Source organism: Ursus arctos, unplaced genomic scaffold (genome assembly GCF_023065955.2).
Source record: "Ursus arctos isolate Adak ecotype North America unplaced genomic scaffold, UrsArc2.0 scaffold_6, whole genome shotgun sequence".
NCBI classification, from domain to species: Eukaryota; Metazoa; Chordata; class Mammalia; order Carnivora; family Ursidae; genus Ursus; species Ursus arctos.
The window spans coordinates 6,773,455-6,782,038 of NW_026623078.1; the positions used below are offsets into that span (position 1 = coordinate 6,773,455).

General features: G+C 35.1%; 1 pseudogene; it reads right to left on the bottom strand.

Moving 5' to 3' along the window:
* Window positions 1–3,684: 3,684 nt before the first annotated feature.
* LOC113249209 (olfactory receptor 4Q2-like) lies at window positions 3,685–4,633 on the bottom strand (annotated as a pseudogene).
* Window positions 4,634–8,584: the final 3,951 nt, after the last annotated feature.

Below are 8,584 nucleotides of genomic sequence, written 5' to 3' on the forward strand. Positions count from 1 at the left end.
AAGCTTCTGCATAGCCAAGGAAACAGTCAAAAAAACTAAGAGGCAGCCCACGGAATGGGAGAATATATTTGCAAATGACACTACAGATAAAAGACTGGTATCCAAGATCTACAAAGAACTTCTCAAACTCAATACACAAAAAACAAATAAACAAATCATAAAATGGGCAGAAGATATGAATAGACACTTTTCCAATGAAGACATACAAATGGCTAACAGACACATGAAAAAATGTTCAAAATCATTAGCCATCAGGGAAATTCAAATCAAAACCATGCTGAGATACCACCTTATGCCAGTTAGAATGGCAAAAATTGACAAGGCATCCTCTTTTTGGAGAGGATGTGGAGAAAGGGGATCCCTCCTACATTGTTGCTGGGAATGCAAGTAGGTACAGCCACTTTGAAAAACAGTGTGGTGGTCCCTTAAAAAGTTAAAAATTGAGCTACCCTATGATCCAGCCATTGCACTACTGAGTATGTACCCCAAAGATACATTGCACTCCAATGTTCATAGCTGCATTGTCCACAATAGCTAAATTGTGGAAGGAGCCAAGATGCCTTTCAACAGATGACTGCATTAAGAAGATGTGGTCCATATATACAATGGAATTTTACTCAACTATCAAAAAGAATGATTTCTCAACATTTGCTGCAATATGGACGGCACTGGAGGAGATAATGCTAAGTGAAATAAGTCAAGCAGAGAAAGACGATTATCATATGGTTTCACTCATTTATGGAACATAAGAAGTAGGAAGATCGGTCGGAGAAGAAAGGGATAAAGAAGGGGGGTAATCAGAAGGGGGAATGAAGCATGAGAGACTATGGACTCTGAGAAGCAAACTGAGGGCTTCAGAGCGGAGGGGGGTGGGGGAATGAGATAGGCTGGTGATGGATAGTAAGGAGGGCACATATTGCACGGTGCACTGGGTGTTATACGCAACTAATGAATCATGGAACTTTACATGAAAAACCAGGGATGTACTCTATGGTGACTAACATAATGCAATAAAGAATATTTTTATAAAAAAGGTATGGGTTTGAGATTTAAATGTATCAATCATTGGATAGGTTTCTTATAGAGTTTAATGTTATTTTGAAGTGAAAGCAGTCTTTGAAAAGGATAAGAAAATAGCAATTTAAAATTGCTAGTATGGGGAACAATTGAGTATTTAAATACACAGCAGTAATCCTTTTTTAATATGTCTGTTTTCTTGAATTTCTAGAAAGCTTTATACTTAGATTCATATTTTCACTTATCCTATAGGATTTAGAGTGATGTCTGTTTCTTTACATTTTCTCACAACTCTGATTTTATCTTAATTTTTATCTTCTCCTTCTATTACAAATTATCAAATTATTTAAATTCCCAAGTATTACTTTTTCCATATATCATTGATTAGTGGGATATTTCTAGCAGCACTTGTTAGCCTCTCTATATGTATCTCTAGCAAAAACTACACTGGATTGTGTTATTATGACTGCCTCAATTTTGCTGAATTTTGGCCCTCAAATACCTCCTCTTTTGGTAATACTGTTATTTAAAGTACTAATAATTCAAATATAGCCTTTTCTCATTCCATAGTCAATATTGATAGATGAAATCACATGATTTATAGTTGTTTGTGTTGTGAATTTGATTACTTACTTAACTGTTTAATTTTGAGATATCTAACTTCTCTGACAGTAGTATATATGGATAGGTGTTTTAATGTGTCTTTTTTTTTTTATTATTGAATATTGCTTCTGTGCAACTCTCAGTGTTTCCTAGTTCTCAATGAAAAATTTACAAGTTACCTTTCCAAGTAAGGGAAAAGAAAACGGCTCTGAAATTTCTCTTCCTTAATCTTCACCACATTGATCAAAGAACATATAAAAACCTCCTTCATTTATCAAACATGTTTTTACTGAGGCTCTATTTTATTTTAGGCATTTGAAAAAGCTTTGGGAATGTAAGAATAATAGACAAAACTTCAGTGTTCAATGAATTTACCTAACATTCTTGGCATATGTCTTATCATACAAATTAATTGCTGAAATTGCTTCTATAATTCACTTACTTGAAAAATCAGTAAAAATAGGGGAACCTGGGTGGTGCAGTCAGTTAAGCCTCTGACTCTTGGTTTCCGCTCAGATGGTAATCTTCGGGTTCAGAGATCGAGCCCCAGTATGGGTTCTGTCTCTTGCATGGAGTCCTCTTGAGATTCTCTTTCCTACTTCCTCTCCCCCTCCCACTTGTGCTCATTCCTGTACTCTCTTTTCTCTCAAAATGAATAAATGGTTTAAAAAATCAAAAATTAAAGTCAGCAAAAATAAAAATGCTTTATTGTCCATTTATATAGTGTCTAGTTAGTTCTTGAATGTCAATTCAATTTTCATATCTTTTTTATTTTTTAATATTTTTTATTATTTTTTAAGGTTTTATTTATTTATTTGACAGAGACAGCGAGAGAGAGAACACAAGCAAGGGGAGTGTGAGAGGGAGAAGCAGGCTTCCCGCTGAGCAGGAAGTCAGATGCAGGGCTCGATCCCAGGACCCTGGGATCATGACCTGAGCCAAAGGCAGATGCTTAATGGTTGAGCCACCCAGGCGCCCCAATTTTCCTATCTTTGATTATAAAATCATAGTAAGGAGTACATAAGCCTATGAATTAGTCTTAATATAATTCTGAGGATAACAAATGTGAATGATGGTTTGTTTTTTATGATAATGTTGATAACAATATCAAGTGTACTCCAAATGGATAAAGATGGAAATGTCTTGGCTCATTTCTCTACACTTTCTAGCATCCTCCCGAAACTGGTTATAGTAGATCATCCTGTTGTTTCATTAAGGCAAATCAACCAGTTTAAATTTTCACAATCTTTATATTTCTGTCATTGTAAAATCTAATGAATAAATAATAGTGAAGTCCTATTATTATTTAAGCACCAAACTAAACTATTCCCATCTGTTGTCATTTTTAGCCCTCACCAGGGCACTGAGAGGTAGGCATCACTCTCTGCATGCTACAGCTAAGGAAACTAGGACTGCGATAACTTAAATGACTTGTAGAAGTTTCGCTGGATTTGTAATTCAAAGGCAGTTAGTTGAACCCACACTATTAGGCAGTTGCTCTCTGAATTGCACTACTAGATGGTAGTGGTATGATGAAGTGATGAAGCCAACTAATATATCCCATTAGTTTGTTGTTATACAATTATACAAGTTGTATTCACTCTGATCCATCTGATAACCCTCTAAATATTTTGTGAGAGTAAGAAACACATATATGCTCCTTCTACAGTTCATTGCAGACATCTGGTTAGAATGTGAAAGTTGAGGAGACAATAAAAGCAAAGACAAGGTGGAGAGGTGAGAGTTTGGATGCACCAGTGTGTGGCATCAAACTAAATGAAAAGAATGGATGGAATAAGGTTTGATCAGATGGATAGGTAGAATGGAAGAATGGAAGAACACAATTGATGGAAAAAGAGCAAACAGATGCTTCAGAAAAGAAAAAGGCAGAAGACAGAATAATTCAGTATGAAAGGAGTTTTTTCTAAGTTTAACTACACTGCCATAAATAGGAGTGTTACGATTTAATGGAAGAAAATCAAACAAGTAGGCTATGACCTCGTAACTCATTAGTGGAAGAGTGATTATTTTAACCTCAGATTTCTCTGCCTTCAAAAAATCACTTCAACTGCTTATGTCTCCTGTTTTTTTCCAAGTAAGTCCACTCCTGTCCCACAGTTTCTGCTTGGCTGACTTGACCTCTTTGTTCCAAAGTGTACAGATGAGGGGAAACGGCATAGGGGTGATAATGGTGTAGAGTATGGACACCATCTTGTCCACAGAAAAATGTGGAGAAGGGATGAGCGTAGATGAAAATACAGGGTTCAAAGAAGAGTGTTACCAGCATGAGGTGGGAGCCACAGGTGGAGAGTGCATTTCACTTTGTCTCCTTGGAACGAATCTTGACCAGGATAGTGGAGTAGGAAGAAACCAGTACCACAAAGGAGCTGGTAGAGATCAGCCGACTGTTAGATACCATTAGCAATTCAATGACAAATGTGTCTGCACAGGCAAGTTTGATGACAGGGGAACGTCACAGAAGAAGTTGTCCACCTGATTTGGTCCACAAAAAGGCAGACGGATAGAATCCTCTGGACAAGTAGAGTGCACAAACCCTCGCATCCAGGAGGCAGCCACCAACACACAGCATAATCCTCAACTCATGATAGTGGTATAGTGCAGGTGGTGACAAACTGCAACATAGTAATTATAGACCATCACTGTGAGCAGGAACATCTCAGCGGCCCTGACAAAATGCAAAAAGAAGAGCTGCACAGTGCATTAGTCATAGCGAATGAGCTTGTCATTATCAAGAAAGTCAGCCAGAAGTGTAGGGGTAGTTCCTGTTGAATAACAAAAGTCAAGGAAAGACAGGTTGCCAAGAAGGAAATACATGGATGATGAATTCAGATAGTTATCAGAGGCCACTATGACCATGATGAGGACATCGCCTACTCAAGTTGGACACAAAGAAGAAAAGAAATAGTACAAATAATCCCGCCTCGATAGATGGGTTCTGTGAGAATCCTACCAGGACAAAGTCTCTCACCACCTCTGTTTGGTTTTCATCCATTTGATCTGGCTCCTTGATCAAAGAAATTAAACAAGGGGCATTAGTAACATTGGAAGTGAATGAAATATTTCACACCAAATGCAAGAATCTTCCCATTTCAAAGGAAATAGTTCTCTCTAGGATATATCCTTGTTGATTAGTTAGAAAAAACTGCTTTCTCTTTAGCTGATACTGAACATTTTTCTTCAGTAATTTCCAACTTTAAGACAATAATGAAGTAGCCAAGATATTTTGGAGCATAAAGTCACCTGGTCTGGGGTCTTTAACTTCAACTTGATGCATCGCCATCTTCCATTAATCAGTCTTTCCCTTCTCTCTTCATTTTTACATTCAGTCTCAAGACGTAGGTTACTTTTCCCTGCCATACTAGCTTTTTTTTTTTTTTAATTAAAGTCTTCAGGAAAAAACCTCAAATGTAGAATTTAAGATTCCGTGGAACAGGCATTAGGATCTGTAGAGGTTTTCCTTCATATGGGAAATCGCCCTATGTAGATATTTAGGCTGCTATAGTAACCCTGTGCCCCTTCTCTATCACCATAACTCTTGTGGGGCTCTACCCTGTGCATGTGGCTGGAGGAAGGATCACTTTGGATGGAGGAAGGATCATTTCACTTTGAGCTTATTGCTAGATTGTTGACCCTTATGTAAGTTTCCTGAATGCCCGTCTACATTACATTTCTGTCCAGCATATTGTGTATAACACATTTCTCATCTTCTGTACTAGCTGTGGAAATATGGGCACGGACTGCTCTTAAAGATAAAAATAGAATGATAAAAAGGTTATTTATGCATGCAGGTGACTCCCTCTTTTATTCTATCAAATTGAGTAAAAAGAACTTATTTCTCTGAGATAAAAGAATTAGCATTCCAGGGAGTGTATGTGTGTTTATATTTTTTATTCATTCATATGAGCAATGGCTGGAAGGTGCTTCTGTATGTGATGAAATAGGTGGTGATAGTCCCATGAGGAATGTGGGGGCTCGCGATAGCTGCTGTTGACCCAAATCCTACAGTTCTACAGCACACACAGCAATATTTTTAGCAATTAAGAGACATAGTAAAGTTTATATACTATTGAGTTTTCTTTATCTCATCATAGTTTATGCCTCCTCTATAAACTGAATATCTTTATTTAGGCAATTCAACAAGAATAAAAGTTTTGTAAAAGAAAATTAATTTTAAACTAGATAAATTCCAGTTTAAATAAAACAATAAAATTTATGTACGTCAATAGAAATGTGCTTAACAACTGTAAATAACAAGAAATAATATGAAGAATCCCAAAATGTAAATATTATTTTGTTAAAATTATGTTTTCAAAAAGATGCATTAATCTGAGAAAATGAATATGTAATAAAGGGAAAAAGATACTGAAGTACATTTAAAATATGACAAAATCTTTTTACCCAGAAAAGTAAAACTATAAGCCACTAGATTAAAGGTGAAAGCAACAGTCTTCATAATTGTTGACTTTTATAGTTGGGACTTTCTTTTCACTTATTGATAGCTTCAAATTCGCTACAGTGAACTCTTATATTTATGATAAATACTTGAACTTTCTGTGACATAGTGTGGTTATGCATATCCACAGGTCCTAGGACTATTTTATATGAAAAATTTAATGTTTGGAATTTGTTCTTTTTCTGCAACTTAGTTATTATTAATTTACATTTACTAAATTTCAGATAAAAATTCCACTTAATTATAACCCATGTAACTTTTTTTGAGAGTAATAGTTGTTATGTGTACATCAAACCTCAGATTTATGAAAAATGAGTTTTCAGTAAAGGATTTGGTTTGCAAGAAGTATTTTACTATTTAAGTTTTAATGTTTTAAATTTATTTTCTGATTACAAAGATAATACTTATTGCTGAAATTTAGAAAGATGAAGAACATGAAGAAAACAATCATCCAGCACCAAAACGGAGACACTGTTAACTTTAACTAGTCATATATTCTTAAAACCTTTGTTAAATGTATCACTTAAATTATATAATTGGTATGTTATTATATATGCAGTGTGATACATCACTGTAAAATACCGTAATTGCCATTAAATAGTGATTTTGCAAGTGGGTACAGATGACAGGAGTATGAAAAAAAAGGCTTTCAGTGGAACGGATCTTCTGTCTGATTACACACCTGTCTGTAAAGTCAGGTCTTTCGGTCACACATGCCTAGAATGCTAACAAAATAGAGCCATCCTAGACACTATAGAACCAAGACTAAATAAATTTGATGGAACCCCTTGGTTGCACTGGCCGTTGTTAGGAAATTTGGTGTTTAGTGATTTAGGGATTCAGATACTTGCAGTCAAATCCCTTGCAGTCAAAGGGAATCATTAAAAATGTAATCACAACCTTTTGCCAGAAATTATTGAACACAGAAATATGTGTGTTTGGGGGTGATAGTGGGATGTGAGGGTAAAAGCCAATGGCTAGGAAAGAGAAGAAAAAAAGATAAGATAGTTGGAATAATGTCAGCTGGGTTATATTGGGAATTGTGTTCCCAACACTGAAGCATTCCAGCTGATGAGAGGATAATGAAACATTAAGCAAAGTTTGGCTGCAGGTGCCTTGCCAAAAACAGTACACCTTTGCTTTCATTCATGACTTTCTCCATATGGAACACCTTTTCTAATCAGAATTTTTGACTTTAGATTTTCTTTTTCCAAATTATAAGAACATGTAAAAGCAAAAATCTCTCTTTTCTTTCACTGCTACCCCTATACCACTGTGTGGGATGGGGAAAGAGGAAGAGAGAAGAGATTCATGGATGTTCTTCCATGTAGTACACATAGCTCTAACTCCTTTTCAGCTGATACATGATACTTTTAAAAACATGGGTATGCTATGATGAAGTACTCTGTTGATAGCATGTAGATCATCTATTTTATTATTCTTACCAATAGTGCTGTATTAAACAATGTTGAATTTTGAATTTTGTTCATAGGTCTTTAGACGTTTATTATTTATAAGGGATAGAGACCTGAAAGTGAAATTTCTGAGGCAGATGTTGACAGAATATTTTTTCTCCCAAAGTAGCTATGCTGCCTTATGCTTCCATGAGTAATATACATGGCACTAATTTCACACTCTTCTCAACACTGGATAATATCAGCCATTATTGTTATTTAATTTTAATTTTACAAATGCGATGGGTAAAAATGATACCTTGGTATCTTAATTTGTGTTTGCCTTATCACAGTTGTGAATGAACATTTTTAAAGATTTATTGCACAAAGTAAAAAAAAGATTTTTATTAGTTACGTATTCTGAAGATTTCATGTTCATGTTGTCACTTTATATACTGAGTGTTTATGTTTTCATTATTAATATACAGAAGTTCTCTAGATTTCAAAGACATTGTATGATGCAAGTGTTTGAAATATTTATTTTTAATGTAAATTTACAATCAATTGAATTTTTACTTATGTAAACTTCTAATCAAATGGAGAAATAGAACATCAAAGAGGCAACTTCATGCCACCCTCTCAGGAATCCCTGTAGTTAACCTTTTTTTTAAATGACTTCTATCACTTTTAATTAATTTTGAACTTCATCAAAATGGGATTATATGATACATGCACTCTATATATTTGATTACTTGACACTATGTGAAATTTATCCAAACCATTATGTGTATCAGTATTTGTACATTTTTATTGCCAATGAGATGTATTGTTGCTTCCATTCTATGAACATACCATAATTTACTTACACATGACCCTGTTGAACTTTTGGGTGGTTTCTCATTTTTGGAAAAAAGAAATACAGCTGTTATGAGCATTCCTATACATGTTTATTGAAGGACATAACACTCATTTCTGTTGGATGTTTTATTAAGTGGGACTTTTTAATCCTAGAGTAGATGCAGATTTAGTGTTAGAAACTGTCAGACATTCTTCAGATGTGATTGTACTAATTTACAATCTCCCAGCATTGTAAGAG